Here is a 20,516-nt window from a genome sequence, read left to right on the forward strand (position 1 = left end):
AGTTTGTTTAGTGTCCGTCTTTATTAAAAGTAACGTGTATTCATATCACGCTGCGCCTTGGTCTCCTCCATTCAACGAACGTGACAATAGTAAAGTCAATTACAGATACTTCAAAACAACGAACTTACTAAAGTAGCACTTTAAAGTATTTTTACTAAAGTACTTTACACCACTGCTAAAACTGATTCAAATCCAATGTAATTGGATAGAATTTAATTTATTCATAAATTAATGTATTAATACATTTAATAAATGTATTAAACATTTTAAATTATGAATGACCAAACCAAGATTGTATAATCATTAAAGCTACCTTCAAGTGTCAGTAGTCTACTTCAAAGATGCAGACCATACAAAAATGTGCTCATAAATTAAAAAAATGTAAAGTGAAAAGTGAATTCCACCCTCTGACATCTTTTGTAACGTGTTTCTCTAAACTCCTCCCACCGCCTGTTACGGTTGGCTCCAACGCCGTCCAGCTCTCTGCTCCACCTACAGCCTCTCTGTGTTCCCACTGTGTCCAGCTCTCTGCTCCACCTACAGCCTCTCTGTGTTCACACTGTGTCCAGCTCTCTGCTCCACCTACAGCCTCTCTGTGTTCACACTGTGTCCAGCTCTCTGCTCCACCTACAGCCTCTCTGTGTTCACACTGTGTCCAGCTCTCTGCTCCACCTACAGCCTCTCTGTGTTCACGCTGTGTCCAGCTCTCTGCTCTACCTACAGCCTCTCTGTGTTCACACTGTGTCCAGCTCTCTGCTCCACCTACAGCCTCTCTGTGTTCCCACTGTGTCCAGCTCTCTGCTCTACCTACAGCCTCTCTGTGTTCACACTGTGTCCAGCTCTCTGCTCCACCTACAGCCTCTCTGTGTTCCCACTGTGTCCAGCTCTCTGCTCCACCTACAGCCTCTCTGTGTTCCCACTGTGTCCAGCTCTCTGCTCCACCTACAGCCTCTCTGTGTTCACACTGTGTCCAGCTCCCTGCTCCACCTACAGCCTCTCTGTGTTCACACTGTGTCCAGCTCTCTGCTCCACCTAAAGCCTCTCTGTGTTCACACTGTGTCCAGCTCTCTGCTCCACCTACAGCCTCTCTGTGTTCACACTGTGTCCAGCTCTCTGCTCCACCTACAGCCTCTCTGTGTTCACACTGTGTCCAGCTCTCTGCTCCACCTACAGCCTCTCTGTGTTCTCACTGTGTCCAGCTCTCTGCTCCACCTACAGCCTCTCTGTGTTCACACTGTGTCCAGCTCTCTGCTCCACCTACAGCCTCTCTGTGTTCACACTGTGTCCAGCTCTCTGCTCCACCTACAGCCTCTCTGTGTTCACACTGTGTCCAGCTCTCTGCTCCACCTACAGCCTCTCTGTGTTCACACTGTGTCCAGCTCTCTGCTCCACCTACAGCCTCTCTGTGTTCCCACTGTGTCCAGCTCTCTGCTCCACCTACAGCCTCTCTGTGTTCACACTGTGTCCAGCTCTCTGCTCCACCTACAGCCTCTCTGTGTTCACACTGTGTCCAGCTCTCTGCTCCACCTACAGCCTCTCTGTGTTCTCACTGTGTCCAGCTCTCTGCTCCACCTACAGCCTCTCTGTGTTCACACTGTGTCCAGCTCTCTGCTCCACCTACAGCCTCTCTGTGTTCACACTGTGTCCAGCTCTCTGCTCCACCTACAGCCTCTCTGTGTTCACACTGTGTCCAGCTCTCTGCTCTACCTACAGCCTCTCTGTGTTCACACTGTGTCCAGCTCTCTGCTCCACCTACAGCCTCTCTGTGTTCACACTGTGTCCAGCTCTCTGCTCCACCTACAGCCTCTCTGTGTTCACACTGTGTCCAGCTCTCTGCTCCACCTACAGCCTCTCTGTGTTCACACTGTGTCCAGCTCTCTGCTCCACCTACAGCCTCTCTGTGTTCACACTGTGTCCAGCTCTCTGCTCCACCTACAGCCTCTCTGTGTTCACACTGTGTCCAGCTCTCTGCTCCACCTACAGCCTCTCTGTGTTCTCACTGTGTCCAGCTCTCTGCTCCACCTACAGCCTCTCTGTGTTCACACTGTGTCCAGCTCTCTGCTCCACCTACAGCCTCTCTGTGTTCACACTGGGTCCAGCTCTCTGCTCCACCTACAGCCTCTCTGTGTTCACACTGTGTCCAGCTCTCTGCTCCACCTACAGCCTCTCTGTGTTCACACTGTGTCCAGCTCTCTGCTCCACCTACAGCCTCTCTGTGTTCACACTGTGTCCAGCTCTCTGCTCCACCTACAGCCTCTCTGTGTTCACACTGGGTCCAGCTCTCTGCTCCACCTACAGCCTCTCTGTGTTCCCACTGTGTCCAGCTCTCTGCTCCACCTACAGCCTCTCTGTGTTCACACTGGGTCCAGCTCTCTGCTCCACCTACAGCCTCTCTGTGTTCACACTGTGTCCAGCTCTCTGCTCCACCTACAGCCTCTCTGTGTTCACACTGTGTCCAGCTCTCTGCTCCACCTACAGCCTCTCTGTGTTCACACTGTGTCCAGCTCTCTGCTCCACCTACAGCCTCTCTGTGTTCACACTGTGTCCAGCTCTCTGCTCCACCTACAGCCTCTCTGTGTTCACACTGTGTCCAGCTCTCTGCTCCACCTACAGCCTCTCTGTGTTCTCACTGTGTCCAGCTCTCTGCTCCACCTACAGCCTCTCTGTGTTCACACTGTGTCCAGCTCTCTGCTCCACCTACAGCCTCTCTGTGTTCACACTGTGTCCAGCTCTCTGCTCCACCTACAGCCTCTCTGTGTTCACACTGTGTCCAGCTCTCTGCTCCACCTACAGCCTCTCTGTGTTCACACTGTGTCCAGCTCTCTGCTCCACCTACAGCCTCTCTGTGTTCACACTGTGTCCAGCTCTCTGCTCCACCTACAGCCTCTCTGTGTTCACACTGTGTCCAGCTCTCTGCTCCACCTACAGCCTCTCTGTGTTCACACTGTGTCCAGCTCTCTGCTCCACCTACAGCCTCTCTGTGTTCACACTGTGTCCAGCTCTCTGCTCCACCTACAGCCTCTCTGTGTTCACACTGTGTCCAGCTCTCTGCTCCACCTACAGCCTCTCTGTGTTCTCACTGTGTCCAGCTCTCTGCTCCACCTACAGCCTCTCTGTGTTCACACTGTGTCCAGCTCTCTGCTCCACCTACAGCCTCTCTGTGTTCACACTGTGTCCAGCTCACTGCTCCACCTACAGCCTCTCTGTGTTCACACTGTGTCCAGCTCACTGCTCCACCTACAGCCTCTCTGTGTTCACACTGTGTCCAGCTCTCTGCTCCACCTACAGCCTCTCTGTGTTCACACTGTGTCCAGCTCTCTGCTCCACCTACAGCCTCTCTGTGTTCACACTGTGTCCAGCTCACTGCTCCACCTACAGCCTCTCTGTGTTCACACTGTGTCCAGCTCACTGCTCCACCTACAGCCTCTCTGTGTTCACACTGTGTCCAGCTCTCTGCTCCACCTACAGCCTCTCTGTGTTCACACTGTGTCCAGCTCTCTGCTCCACCTACAGCCTCTCTGTGTTCACACTGTGTCCAGCTCTCTGCTCCACCTACAGCCTCTCTGTGTTCACACTGGGTCCAGCTCTCTGCTCCACCTACAGCCTCTCTGTGTTCCCACTGGGTCCAGCTCATTTAGTACTGACCTGGAAGAACACCACAGAGGTTTTCAATCACTACATTGTCTATTGAAATGAATGTCTTCAGTGAGCAATGTGTAAAACATATTAGCAAACCTGTGGATGGCCACAAAATAAGAACCAATCTGGCAACCCCAATGCATTGTGGAGAAAAAAGTAACATTTGAATATATGAATATAATCATTGAGAAAAGCATCCCCCATGCAGAGAATTTATGAATATATATATATCCCCTACACAATGTCCCAGTGTTGTGATATCAATATGCAAAAGCACATTGGCTTAAAGAAATCATTAAGGCAAAAGGATTTTTAATTAGATAAGGGTGACAGGTCTCACCCAGTGAAAGTAATGACTCCTAACAATCAGTGAAAGATCCTTGTGCAATGTGAAAATGACTCTAGAACACATATCAAATGGCAACCTACTCCCTAGTGTTCTACTGTTGACCAGGGCCCATCTAGGGAATGAATGAACACAGGATTGGAACACAGGTTGACAGAGAGAGAGAGAGATTGAGAGAGGATCTCAATGTGTGTGAGTTGATCTTTCTACTGGTCCTGACCTCCTAGTCATTACTCAGGTAATGACTCACACGCTTTCCAATGATGATTGTTGCATTTTCATTTTCTCCCTGGATACTGAAGCTATGCCCAATGACTTTCTCCTTCCCCCGTAGCCTCACATTACTGTATACTGGGCTGTTCTCTGTCTGCTACAGGGAATACCGGGGAAGATAAGGCAATACATTGTCAACCTGCTGCTTGACTCTCTAACTGCCGGTGCAGTCGATGCTCTAAATCAAATTATATTTCCAATGCTGTTGTGGCAATCTGATATGTGCTCAGTCTTAACCCACTGCTTTAATGTGTTCACAAGCAACATTGACGTTGCTGCGTCCTTGTGTGCAGACATCTCCAGATTACAGGACGTCATTCCTAGATATATGCTTTGATTTTATTATAAACAATGTCTCTGAACGTGAACTGATGAACAGATTGGTCAATGTAAATATACCAACCCAGCTAGAAAATCAATTAATGGTGGGGTTTTAATCATTTGTTGTGTGTTTCTTTGGTGAAAGTGCACCATTGTGAAAATAAACTGTTCCATTTGAGAGGAATTTCAAGGGATCTCATCAGAGAACTAGTCAATTACTATTTGCTGTGTTTGTCAGAGGAATTACAGTTTTTTACAATCACTTTGGCACTAATTTCGGGACCTTGGTGTCATTTTTCACAACTCTAGACACAAAACTCACAACCAATGATCAAAATGCAAATTTTTCAAAACTCTAACACTTTTTCCAATTGCTTGGATACAATACACATAAAGCTAAGATCATTTGTTCATTGAACTAAAATCACCTGTTCAAAATGACACCACTTAACATCAAAGTATTACCATTTCAAAATGCAATTCACACATTACATCTGAGATGACTGTCTATTCACACATTACATCTGAGATGACTGTCTATTCACACATTACATCTGAGATGACTGTCTATTCACACATTACATCTGAGATGACTGTCAATTCACACATTACATCTGAGATGACTGTCTATTCACACATTACATCTGAGATGACTGTCTAGTCACACATTACATCTGAGATGACTGTCTATTCACACATTACATCTGAGATGACTGTCTATTCACACACTACATCTGAGATGACTGTCTATTCACACATTACATCTGAGATGACTGTCTATTCACACATTACATCTGAGATGACTGTCTATTCACACATTACATCTGAGATGACTGTCTAGTCACACATTACATCTGAGATGACTGTCTATTCACACATTACATCTGAGATGACTGTCTATTCACACATTACATCTGAGATGACTGTCTAGTCACACATTACATCTGAGATGACTGTCTATTCACACATTACATCTGAGATGACTGTCTATTCACACATTACATCTGAGATGACTGTCTATTCACACATTACATCTGAGATGACTGTCTATTCACACATTACATCTGAGATGACTGTCTAGTCACACATTACATCTGAGATGACTGTCTATTCACACACTACATCTGAGATGACTGTCTATTCACACATTACATCTGAGATGACTGTCTATTCACACATTACATCTGAGATGACTGTCTATTCACACATTACATCTGAGATGACTGTCTATTCACACATTACATCTGAGATGACTGTCTATTCACACATTACATCTGAGATGACTGTCTATTCACACATTACATCTGAGATGACTGTCTATTCACACATTACATCTGAGATGACTGTCTATTCACACATTACATCTGAAATGACTGTCTATTCACACATTACATCTGAGATGACTGTCTATTCACACATTACATCTGAGATGACTGTCTATTCACACACTACATCTGAGATGACTGTCTATTCACACATTACATCTGAGATAACTGTCTATTCACACATTACATCTGAGATGACTGTCTATTCACACATTACATCTGAGATGACTGTCTAGTCACACATTACATCTGAGATAACTGTCTATTCACACATTACATCTGAGATGACTGTCTATTCACACATTACATCTGAGATGACTGTCTATTCACACATTACATCTGAGATGACTGTCTATTCACACATTACATCTGAGATGACTGTCTATTCACACATTACATCTGAGATGACTGTCTATTCACACACTACATCTGAGATGACTGTCTATTCACACATTACATCTGAGATGACTGTCTATTCACACATTACATCTGAGATGACTGTCTATTCACACATTACATCTGAGATGACTGTCTATTCACACATTACATCTGAGATGACTGTCTATTCACACATTACATCTGAGATGACTGTCTATTCACACATTACATCTGAGATGACTGTCTATTCACACATTACATCTGAGATGACTGTCTATTCACACATTACATCTGAGATGACTGTCTATTCACACACTACATCTGAGATGACTGTCTATTCACACATTACATCTGAGATGACTGTCTATTCACACATTACATCTGAGATGACTGTCTATTCACACATTACATCTGAGATGACTGTCTATTCACACATTACATCTGAGATGACTGTCTATTCACACATTACATCTGAGATGACTGTCTATTCACACATTACATCTGAGATGACTGTCTATTCACACATTACATCTGAGATGACTGTCTATTCACACATTACATCTGAGATAACTGTCTATTCACACATTACATCTGAGATGACTGTCTATTCACACATTACATCTGAGATGACTGTCTATTCACACATTACATCTGAGATGACTGTCTATTCACACATTACATCTGAGATGACTGTCTATTCACACATTACATCTGAGATGACTGTCTATTCACACATTACATCTGAGATGACTGTCTATTCACACACTACATCTGAGATGACTGTCTATTCACACACTACATCTGAGATGACTGTCTATTCACACATTACATCTGAGATGACTGTCTATTCACACATTACATCTGAGATGACTGTCTATTCACACATTACATCTGAGATGACTGTCTATTCACACATTACATCTGAGATAACTGTCTATTCACACATTACATCTGAGATGACTGTCTATTCACACATTACATCTGAGATGACTGTCTATTCACACATTACATCTGAGATGACTGTCTATTCACACATTACATCTGAGATGACTGTCTATTCACACATTACATCTGAGATGACTGTCTATTCACACATTACATCTGAGATGACTGTCTATTCACACACTACATCTGAGATGACTGTCTATTCACACACTACATCTGAGATGACTGTCTATTCACACATTACATCTGAGATGACTGTCTATTCACACATTACATCTGAGATGACTGTCTATTCACACATTACATCTGAGATGACTGTCTATTCACACATTACATCTGAGATGACTGTCTATTCACACATTACATCTGAGATGACTGTCTATTCACACACTACATCTGAGATGACTGTCTATTCACACATTACATCTGAGATGACTGTCTATTCACACATTACATCTGAAATGACTGTCTATTCACACACTACATCTGAGATGACTGTCTATTCACACATTACATCTGAGATGACTTTCTATTCACACATTACATCTGAGATGACTTTCTATTCACACATTATATCTGAGATGACTTTCTATTCACACATTACATCTGAGATGACTGTCTATTCACACATTACATCTGAGATGACTGTCTATTCACACATTACATCTGAGATGACTGTCTATTCACACACTACATCTGAGATGACTGTCTATTCACACATTACATCTGAGATGACTGTCAATTCACACATTACATCTGAAATGACTGTCTATTCATTTCATTACAATGATCTAACTATCAATTGATACGACTGGTCAAAATGATAAGTGACTGTTGCGTTACTCTTAATGCAGAGTTTTATGGAAACTGACTAACAACATTCCATGTTTAGATCATGAAAGTTTCAGGATAACGAGATCCATTGACACCAATTTCCATGGAACATGAACCAATTGGACTACATTATCTATGGATGTAATGTTTCATCATCATTCTTTATCAGACACTGTTTCTATCGTCCCATGTACCACGTTTCCAGACCATGTTTTCAGATTTGACATTACTGTACACTCACCGGCCACTTTATTAGGTACACCTATCTAGTACCTGGTAGGACCCCCTTTTGCCTCCACAACAGCCTGAATTATTCATGGTGTTGTACGTTAAGAGGTGCCAATCTGTACACCACTGTTTTAAACAGCTGTTATTTGAGCATTTGTGGCCTTTCTGTTAGCTTGAGTGAGTCTGGACATTCTCCTCTGACCTCTCTCATTAACAAGGTGTTTTTGCCCACAGAAATGCCGCTCACTGTCAACTCTAGAGAATGTAGTGCGTAAAAATCCCAGGAGGGCAGCTGTTTCTGAGATGCTGGAATCACCATGTGTGTCAAAGTTGCTTAGATTACTCATCTTGCCTGTTCTAATGTTTGGTCGAACAACATCTAATAATCTACATATTGAGTTGCAGGCAGCCACATGATTCGCTGTTCGAATATAACCTTCCTTGATGAGCTAAATCAGGTCTGTAGAGTTGATGACATGACCTATGCCATTGTGTGGGATAATGTCAGGTTCCACCATGCTCAAATGGTGCAAGCTTGGTTTCAGGCCCAACCACAATTTACCACCCTGTACTTACCCCCATACTCTCCTTTCCTTAACACGATTGAGGAATTTTTCTCCACATGGAGGTGGAAGGTATATGATAGGTGTCACGCCCTGGTCTAAGTATTTTGTGTTTTTCTTCATGTATTGGGTCAGGCCAGGGTGTGGCATGGGGTTTTTGTATTGTGGTGTGTTTTGTCTTGGGGTTTTGGTGTGTATGTATTGGGATTGTAGCTAGTGGGGTTATCTAGCAAAGTCTATGGCTGTCTGGAGTGGTTCTCAATCAGAGGCAGGTGTTTATCGTTGTCTCTGATTGGGAACCATATTTAGGCAGCCATATTCTTTGAGTTTGTTGTGGGTGATTGTCCTATGTGTCGTTGTTCCTGGCTCAGTCTCAGTGTTAGTTTACACAAGTATAGGCTGTTTTGGTTTTCGTTAAGTTCTTTGTTTTGTAGTGTTTGTTATTGATTCGTGTTTTTCGTTCGTTCATTAAACATGGATCGCAATCTACACGCTGCATTTTGGTCCGACTCTCCTTCACACCTAGAAAACCGTAACAATAGGCGCCCTCACGAACAAGCCACCCTTCTCCAGGCCATGGATGACACGTGCAATGACATCACCATGCCCTGAAGATTCTTCCCAAGATGTTTGGCTAATGAAAACATCCATTGTGATGTGGATGAGAACCTATGGCCAAATCCACAAGACGGGGTTGAGGGCAATATAGAAGTACAGTAATCAATCCTTTGTTTTGCTTTTTACAGTAAGCCAGGTGAGGAACACTGCAGTTGACATTTTACTGTAAGCCAGGTGAAGAACATAGCAGTAATGTTTTACAGTAAGCCAGGTGAGGAACACTGCAGTTGACATTTTACTGTAAGCCAGGTGAGGAACACTGCAGTAATGTTTTACAGTAAGCCAGGTGAGGAACACTGCAGTGATGTTTTACTGTAAGCCAGGTGAGGAACACTGCAGTGATGTTTTACTGTAAGCCAGGTGAGGAACACTGCAGTGATGTTTTACAGTAAGCCAGGTGAGGAACACTGCTGTGATGTTTTACAGTAAGCCAGGTGAGGAACACTGCAGTGATGTTTTACAGTAAGCCAGGTGAGGAACACTGCTGTGATGTTTTACAGTAAGCCAGGTGAGGAACACTGCAGTGATGTTTTACAGTAAGCCAGGTGAGGAACACTGCAGTGATGTTTTACAGTAAGCCAGGTGAGGAACACTGCAGTGATGTTTTACAGTAAACCAGGTGAGGAACACTGCAGTGATGCTTTACAGTAAGCCAGGTGAGGAACACTGCAGTGATGTTTTACAGTAAGCCAGGTGAGGAACACTGCAGTTGACGTTTTACTGTATTTTTTTATATATTTTTGTAGCTAATAATTTATTTGATTCAAAGAAACCTATGTTGTGATTTTGTACTACAATATTTAATGATTTTATGAACAGCTACACAGTGAAACTATTGGTATCTTGTGTGTGGTGGATTTAAATGAATGTTCCTATGGTATTTCATGATAAATGAGTTATTTGAACCAATGATTCTGCAAGTGCAAGGTTTCTAAAGATGTTAATGCACAATGCAATGTTTTGAACATTGGACAGCCTGTGTTACAAGTGATGACCGTTTTGAGTTTTGTGTCTAGAGTTTTGAAAATGACCACACGATTCTGAAATTAGTGCCAAAATGATTGTAAAAACTGTAATAGGTTTGTTTGTTTGTAACTACATATTTAGGTCTTGAGTGTCCCGGAAACTATTATTACGTAGGAAACAGGAGAAGAAGACATTTGGAAGTCCAAAAGCTTGGGGCGGGTTGACATTCTGTGTCGTGCAGGGCCAGAACTGATCGTCCAAGTTATGCAAGTCATTGAGAGGAAGGAGAGTGCCCGTGCCTGTGAGTGTGAGTGTGAGCGTGTGTGTGTGTGTCTGTGCATGCCTGTGAGCGTGTGTGTGTCTGTGTGTGTCTGTGCATGCCTGTCAGTGTGTGTGTGTGTCTGTGCATGCCTGTCAGTGTGTGTGTGTGTCTGTGCATGCCTGTCAGTGTGTGTGTGTGTCTGTGCATGCCTGTCAGTGTGTGTGTGTGTGTCTGTGCATGCCTGCAAGTGTGTGTGTATCTGTGCGTGAGTGTGTGTGTGTGTGTCTGTGCATGCCTGTGTGTGTGTGTGTGTGTGTGTGTGTGTGCATGCCTGTGAGCGTGTGTGTGTGTTTCCAGAATGGATGCCATGCCGCCAGGCCACAGAGCAAAGACAAGCTGTTCAAATCCTATTAGTCAGAATGTCTTCCCTCCCCAGCTCTGTGTAAGTGTGCCTCACAGCCCAGTATTGTACATTCTCCCCTTTAATTTCACACGTACTTCCCAGGGCTTTGTGTGCTGCGTTCAGCTCCACAGAACACTACTCCCACCCTCACGTCATTATGTTAATCCACAGCACAGCATACAGCTGTAGACACATCAGTCACTCAGCTCTTTATGAGGAGAAACATGCACACAGAGCTACGTTCAACACACACACACTAAAACACTGCATACTGGTACTGGCTACTACAGTAGACAACTCCCAAGACCCAGACACACATCTTGTATGATGTGCAAGAACACACACACACACGCATACACTAATGCACACACACTCACACACACAGACACCTCTTGTGCAGATGTGACTAAAATTACATTCAAATTAAATCTCTTGTGTCTGTTCTTTCCAGATAACCCTGACCTGACCCCAGTCTGAGCAGTATCCATAATAAACACTAATACCCACTGAGCTGTAGGATGGGCCAGCAGTATCCATAATAAACACTACTACCCACTGAGCTGTAGGATGGGCCAGCAGTATCCATAATAAACACTAATACCCACTCAGCTGTAGGATGGGCCAGCAGTATCCATAATAAACACTGCTACCCACTGAGCTGTAGGATGGGCCAGCAGTATCCATAATAAACACTGCTACCCACTGAGCTGTAGGATGGGCCAGCAGTATCCATAATAAATACTACTACCCACTGAGCTGTAGGATGGGCCAGCAGTATCCATAATAAACACTGCTACCCACTGAGCTGTAAGATGGGCCAGCTGTATCCATAATAAACACTAATACCCACTGAGCTGTAGGATGGGCTAGCAGTATCCATAATAAACACTAATACCCACTGAGCTGTAGGATGGGCCAGCAGTATCCATAATAAACACTGCTACCCACTGAGCTGTAAGATGGGCCAGCTGTATCCATAATAAACACTAATACCCACTGAGCTGTAGGATGGGCCAGCAGTATCCATAATAAACACTAATACCCACTGAGCTGTAGGATGGGCCAGCAGTATCCATAATAAACACTGCTACCCACTGAGCTGTAGGATGGGCCAGCAGTATCCATAATAAACACTAATACCCACTGAGCTGTAGGATGGGCCAGCAGTATCCATAATAAACACTGCTACCCACTGAGCTGTAAGATGGGCCAGCTGTATCCATAATAAACACTAAAACCAACTGAGCTGTAGGATGGACCAGCTGTATCCATAATAAACACTAATACCCGCTGAGCTGTAGGATGGGCCAGCAGTATCCATAATAAACACTACTACCCACTGAGCTGTAGGATGGGCCAGCAGTATCCATAATAAACACTACTACCCACTGAGCTGTAGGATGGGCCAGCAGTATCCATAATAAACTCTAATACCAACTGAGCTGTAGGATGGGCCAGCTGTATCCATAATAAACACTAATACCCGCTGAGCTGTAGGATGGGCCAGCAGTCTCCATAATAAACACTAATACCAACTGAGCTGTAGGATGGGCCAGCTGTATCCATAATAAACACTAATACCCGCTGAGCAGACCAAGCCGCCTTCAATGAGTTAAAAAAAACTACTGCGTCTTAATTGGCACCTGGCCAAAAGCGGTGCACTATAGGGAATAGGATGCCTAAACCAGCCAATGAATATTTAATTATGGGATGGGGCTAGACTCAGCAAGAGGCTTAGTTCATTAGCAGGTTCTGCTTCCCATCATGTACTTCTTTACAGTATGACGCACTCTGCTCTAGTGGCACATTTAGTTCAATAGTACCAAGACATCCTGAAATGAGTCTCTTATTAATATTACATTAAAAAGAGAAACACACACACACACACCTCGTGTGCTGCTGGTACTACATTACATCTCTTGTGTCTGTTCTTTCCAGATAACCCTGAACTGACCCCAGTCTGAGGAGTGTCCAGAAAAACACTTTATTTTTTTGTAACCTTTATTTATAACTGGGAAAGTCAGTTAAGAACTAATTCTTATTGACAATGACTGCCTACACTGGTGAAACCCAGACGACGCTTGGCCAATTGTGCACCGTCGTTGGGTCTCCCAATCACCGCCGGCTGTGATAAAGCCTGGAATTGAACAAGGTTGTCTGTAGTGACACCTCTAGCACTGAGATGCAGTGGCTTAGACCGCTGAACCACTAGGGTGCCCACTAATACCCACTGAGCTGTAGGATGGGCCAGCAGTATCCATAATAAACACTACTACCCACTGAGCTGTAGGATGGGCCAGCAGTCTCCACAATAAACACTAATACCCATTGATCTGTAGGATGGGCCAGCAGTCTCCATAATAAACACTAATACCCACTGAGCTGTAGGATGGGCCAGCAGTATCCATAATAAACACTAATACCCACTGAGCTGTAGGATGGGCCAGCAGTATCCATAACAAACACTAATACCCACTGATCTGTAGGATGGGCCAGCAGTATCCATAATACACACTAATACCCACTGAGCTGTAGGATGGGCCAGCAGTATCCATAATAAACACTACTACCCACTGAGCTGTAGGATGGGCCAGTAGTCTCCACAATAAACACTAATACCCATTGATCTGTAGGATGGGCCAGCAGTCTCCATAATAAACACTAATACCCACTGAGCTGTAGGATGGGCCAGCAGTATCCATAGTAAACACTAATACCCACTGAGCTGTAGGATGGGCCAGCAGTATCCATAACAAACACTAATACCCACTGATCTGTAGGATGGGCCAGCAGTATCCATAATACACACTAATACCCACTGAGCTGTAGGATGGGCCAGCAGTCTCCATAATAAACACTAATACCAACTGAGCTGTAGGATGGGCCAGCAGTCTCCATAATAAACACTAATACCCACTGAGCTGTAGGATGGGCCAGCAGTATCCATAATAAACACTACTACCCACTGAGCTGTAGGATGGGCCAGCAGTCTCCACAATAAACACTAATACCCATTGATCTGTAGGATGGGCCAGCAGTCTCCATAATAAACACTAATACCCACTGAGCTGTAGGATGGGCCAGCAGTATCCATAATAAACACTAATACCCACTGAGCTGTAGGATGGGCCAGCAGTATCCATAACAAACACTAATACCCACTGATCTGTAGGATGGGCCAGCAGTATCCATAATACACACTAATACCCACTGAGCTGTAGGATGGGCCAGCAGTATCCATAATAAACACTACTACCCACTGAGCTGTAGGATGGGCCAGTAGTCTCCACAATAAACACTAATACCCATTGATCTGTAGGATGGGCCAGCAGTCTCCATAATAAACACTAATACCCACTGAGCTGTAGGATGGGCCAGCAGTATCCATAGTAAACACTAATACCCACTGAGCTGTAGGATGGGCCAGCAGTATCCATAACAAACACTAATACCCACTGATCTGTAGGATGGGCCAGCAGTATCCATAATACACACTAATACCCACTGAGCTGTAGGATGGGCCAGCAGTCTCCATAATAAACACTAATACCAACTGAGCTGTAGGATGGGCCAGCAGTCTCCATAATAAACACTAATACCCACTGAGCTGTAGGATGGGGCAGCAGTCTCCATAATAAACACTACTACCAACTGAGCTGTAGGATGGGCCAGCAGTATCCATAATTAACACTAATACCCACTGAGCTGTAGGATGGGCAAGCAGTATCCATAATAAACACTACTACCAACTGAGCTGTAGGATGGGCCAGCAGTATCCATAATTAACACTAATACCCACTGAGCTGTAGGATGGGCCAGCAGTATCCATAATAAACACTAATACCCACTGAGCTGTAGGATGGGCAAGCAGTATCCATAATAAACACTACCACCAACTGAGGTGTAGGATGGGCCAGCAGTATCCATAATAAACACTAATACCCACTGAGCTGTAGGATGGGCCAGCAGTATCCATAATAAATATTAATACTCACTAAACAGGGCAAGTTATCTTCTATGAGAAGATGGCTACAATAGTACCATGCCATCCTGAAATGAGTCTCCCTGCTTGTACCAAAGATATGACATTAAAAAGAGAAAATCCAACTCGTATGGATGGAGAGGTCCAATGGCAATAACTATTGTAATCCTGCAATGTCAGAGATAGGAGTCCCGCTAGCGGTGAAACTGGAGGGCGCGCAATTCAAATAAATAATCTGAAATGTTATGGATTTTAATCATTTACAGTGGGGAGAACAAGTATTTGAAACACTGTCGATTTTGCAGGTTTCCCTACTTACAAAGCATGTAGAGGACTGTAATTTTTATCATAGGTACACTTCAACTGTGAGAGACGGAATCTAAAACAAAAATCCAGAAAATCACATTGTATGATTTTTAGGTAATTAATTTGCATTTTATTGCATGAAATAAGTATTTGATACATCAGAAAAGCAGAACTTAATATTTGGTACAGAAACCTTTGTTTGCAATTACAGAGATCATACGTTTCCTGTAGTTCTTGACCAGGTTTGCACACACTGCAGCAGGGATTTTGGCCCACTCCTCCATACAGACCTTCTCCAGATCCTTAAGGTTTCGGGGCTGTCGCTGGGCAACACGGACTTTCAGCTCCCTCCAAAGATGTTCTATTGGGTTCAGGTCTGGAGACTGGCTAGGCCACTCCAGGACCTTGAGATGCTTCTTACGGAGCCACTCCTTAGTTGCCCTGGCTGTGTGTTTCGGGTCGTTGTCATTCTGGAAGACCCAGCCACGACCCATCTTCAATGCTCTTACTGAGGGAAGGAGGTTGTTGGCCAAGATCTTGCGATACATGGCCCCACCCATCCTCCCCTCAATACGGTGCAGTCGTCCTGTCCCCTTTGCAGAAAAGCATCCCCAAAGAATGATGTTTACACCTCCATGCTTCACGGTTGGGATGGTGTTCTTGGGGTTGTACTCGTCCTTCTTCTTCCTCCAAACACGGCGAGTGGAGTTAAGACCAAAAAGCTCTATTTTTGTCTCATCAGACCACATGACCTTCTCCCATTCCTCCTCTGGATCATCCAGATGGTCATTGGCAAGCTTCAGACGGGCCTGGACATGCGCTGGCTTGAGCAGGGGGACCTTGCGTGCGCTGCAGGATTTTAATCCATAACGGCGTAGTGTGTTACTAATGGTTTTCTTTGAGACTGTGGTCCCAGCTCTCTTCAGGTCATTGACCAGGTCCTGCCGTGTAGTTCTGGGCTGATCCCTCACCTTCCTCATGATCATTGATGCCCCACGAGGTGAGATCTTGCATGGAGCCCCAGACCGAGGGTGATTGACCGTCATCTTGAACTTCTTCCATTTTCTAATAATTGCAGTTGTTGCCTTCTCACCAAGCTGATTGCCTATTGTCCTGTAGCCCATCCCAGCCTTGTGCAGGTCTACAATTTTATCCCTGATTTCCTTACACAGCTCTCTGGTCTTGGCCATTGTGGAGAGGTTGGAGTCTGTTTGATTGAGTGTGTGGACAGGTGTCTTTTATACAGGTAACGAGTTCAAACAGGTGCAGTTAATACAGGTAATGAGTGGAGAACAGGAGCGCTTCTTAAAGAAAAACGAACAGGTCTGTGAGAGCCGGAATTCTTACTGGTTGGTCGGTGATCAAATACTTATGTCATGCAATAAAATGCAAATGAATTACTTAAAAATCATACAATGTGATTTTCTGGATTCCATCTCTCACAGTTGAAGTGTACCTATGATAAAAATGACAGACCTCTACATGCTTTGTAAGTAGGTAAACCTGCATGTATGTACATGTAAGTGTCTTATATCAGCTGAAAGCTTAAATTCTTGTTAATCTAACTGCACTGTCCGATTTACAGTAACTTTTACAGCGAAAACATGCCATGCGATTGTTTGAGGACGGCGCCCCACGTTAAAATATTTTTCCACAGGCACAGGTTTCATACATTCACAAATAACAATTAAATATTCACTTACTTTTTGAAAATCTTCCTCTGATTTGTCATCCGAATGGTCCCAGCTATAACATCTAGTATCGTTTTGTTAGATAAAGTCCTTCTTTATATCCCAAAAAGTGTTTCGTTGGCGCCATCGATTTGAGTAATCCACTCGTTCAACATGCAGAGAAAGGAATCCGAAAATCTACACCATAAACTGTTTCAACAAGTCAAAATAGGTTTCTATTTACTCCTCAGATACCCTAAAATATAATCAAACTATAATATTTATTACAGAAAGAAGTATGTTCTTTAGGAAACTGATTTTAATTATCAGGTGCGTATTGCCTTTATAGTGCACGCAAACACGAATTTCCAAGACTGTGTCCTTCTGCTAAAACTGATATTTCTTAATTGTTTTTGAAGTTACAAGCCTGAAACCTTGAACATAGACTGCTGACACCCGGTGGAAGCCATATGAATTGCATCCAGGGAGCTAATTTTCAATATGACCTTACTCTTGCATTTCTAAGAGGATGGTCTCTCCAGAAAAAAAAGTTCAGGTTGGTTCTTCTTTGGATTTTCTCCTACCATATCTATTGTGTTATAGTCTCCTACATTATTTTAACATTTCTACAAACATCAAAGTGTTTTCTTCCCAATGGTACCAATTATATGCATATCCTGGCTTCAGGGCCTGAGCTCCAGGCAGTTTACATTGGGCATATCATTCAGACAGGAATTGGAGAAAAAAGGGGCCTAGCCCTAAGAAGCTTTAGGAGACCACAGTAAAGGAAAGAATAGGCTATGGGCTGAGCAATGCTTGGGCTTGTAAAATTCTCAGGTTTTCCTGAAATCCCAGTTGGAAAGGTTCTGGATTCAGGAGGACAGAAGCCGGAAGTCCAGAATCCTTCAACCAGAATTCCTGGGAATATTAGGAAAGTTACCATCCTTTTGCAAGTCTAGCCATGCTGGAAATATCTCTTACATTATAAATATTACACACAGTTCACTACAATAAGAGCTCAGGTCGTCCTCCTTACTGTTTTCATGCTGAGGCAGTCTAAAGGATCAGTGAATGGCCTGGGGACATGGACTCTATTCTATTAACCAACGGTCAGTCAATTTCTCTGTGTCCCAAATGGCACCCTATTCCCTTTATAGTGCATTACTTCTGACCAGTGTCCATAGGGCTTTGGTCAGAAGTAGTACGCTACATAGGGAATAGGGTGCTATTTGGGACACAGACTCTGGTCTGCCTTTACTTCTCTGAACACAGCACAGATAGGCCCACAGCCCCTGTTACTACCACTAGAACTTGACCAGGGAGAGATTAGTTGAGGACACAGTCCACATCTTCCACTTAATCAGGGAAGGAGAGAAAGAGGCACTCCAGAAGATAAAAATGGATTTGCATGCAAATTGCAGGAGAAACTGTACGTTGATGTTATTCATCTATATCTCTATGTACTATGGGCATTGCTATCTATTCATATTCTCCCTACAAGTGAAGTTACTTGGAAGAGAAAGCTAATGTGGAATGAATACGTAAGCAAAATTGTAAGTGTACGATTCTTATTATTATTGTAGCATGTGCATGCAAATCTATCATACAATAGCCATGACTTCATCCAAACACTCAGGTCAAACCAGATTTACTTTCCCATTATACAACAAGCATCCCAGCTATGCATTTCAATAAGCATTTATCTCTGACCATATACCAGTAGTCATCTCTGACAATATACCAGTAGTCATCTCTGACAATATACCAGTAGTCATCTCTGACCATATACCAGTAGTCATCTCTGACCACATACCAGTAGTCATCTCTGACCACATACCAGTAGTCATCTCTGACCACATACCAGTAGTCATCTCTGACAATATACCAGTAGTCATCTCTGACAATATACCAGTAGTCATCTCTGACAATATACCAGTAGTCATCTCTGACAATATACCAGTAGTCATCTCTGACAATATACCAGTAGTCATCTCTGACCATATACCAGTAGTCATCTCTGACCACATACCAGTAGTCATCTCTGACCATATACCAGTAGTCATCTCTGACAATGTACCAGTAGTCATCTCTGACAATGTACCAGTAGTCATCTCTGACCACATACCAGTAGTCATCTCTGACAATATACCAGTAGTCATCTCTGACAATATACCAGTAGTCATCTCTGACAATATACCAGTAGTCATCTCTGACCATATACCAGTAGTCATCTCTGACAATATACCAGTAGTCATCTCTGACAATATACCAGTAGTCATCTCTGACAATATACCAGTAGTCATCTCTGACAATATACCAGTAGTCATCTCTGACAATATACCAGTAGTCATCTCTGACAATATACCAGTAGTCATCTCTGACCACATACCAGTAGTCATCTCTGACCATATACCAGTAGTCATCTCTGACAATGTACCAGTAGTCATCTCTGACAATGTACCAGTAGTCATCTCTGACAATATACCAGTAGTCATCTCTGACAATATACCAGTAGTCATCTCTGACAATATACCAGTAGTCATCTCTGACAATATACCAGTAGTCATCTCTGACAATATACCAGTAGTCATCTCTGACCATATACCAGTAGTCATCTCTGACCACATACCAGTAGTCATCTCTGACAATATACCAGTAGTCATCTCTGACAATATACCAGTAGTCATCTTTGACAATATACCAGTAGTCATCTCTGACAATATACCAGTAGTCATCTTTGACAATATACCAGTAGTCATCTCTGACAATATACCAGTAGTCATCTCTGACAATATACCAGTAGTCATCTCTGACAATATACCAGTAGTCATCTCTGACAATATACCAGTAGTCATCTCTGACCAATATACCAGTAGTCATCTCTGACAATATACCAGTAGTCATCTCTGACAATATACCAGTAGTCATCTCTGACAATATACCAGTAGTCATCTCTGACAATATACCAGTAGTCATCTCTGACAATATACCAGTAGTCATCTCTGACAATATACCAGTAGTCATCTCTGACAATATACCAGTAGTCATCTCTGACAATATACCAGTAGTCATCTCTGACCACATACCAGTAGTCATCTCTGACCATATACCAGTAGTCATCTCTGACAATGTACCAGTAGTCATCTCTGACAATGTACCAGTAGTCATCTCTGACAATATACCAGTAGTCATCTCTGACCACATACCAGTAGTCATCTCTGACAATATACCAGTAGTCATCTCTGACAATATACCAGTAGTCATCTCTGACAATATACCAGTAGTCATCTCTGACAATATACCAGTAGTCATCTCTGACCATATACCAGTAGTCATCTCTGACCACATACCAGTAGTCATCTCTGACAATATACCAGTAGTCATCTCTGACAATATACCAGTAGTCATCTTTGACAATATACCAGTAGTCATCTCTGACAATATACCAGTAGTCATC

At 43.4% G+C, this 20,516-nt stretch overlaps 1 protein-coding gene across 2 annotated transcripts in view; it reads right to left on the bottom strand.

Annotated features, from left to right (window-relative positions):
- Positions 1-20,516, bottom strand: part of LOC139387264 (rap guanine nucleotide exchange factor 5-like) — a 67,887-nt gene that overhangs the window by 21,908 nt on the left and 25,463 nt on the right. The gene's annotated exons all lie outside the window — the stretch shown is intronic.

The sequence above is a fragment of the Oncorhynchus clarkii genome, chromosome 3, assembly GCF_045791955.1.
Source record: "Oncorhynchus clarkii lewisi isolate Uvic-CL-2024 chromosome 3, UVic_Ocla_1.0, whole genome shotgun sequence".
NCBI classification, from domain to species: Eukaryota; Metazoa; Chordata; class Actinopteri; order Salmoniformes; family Salmonidae; genus Oncorhynchus; species Oncorhynchus clarkii.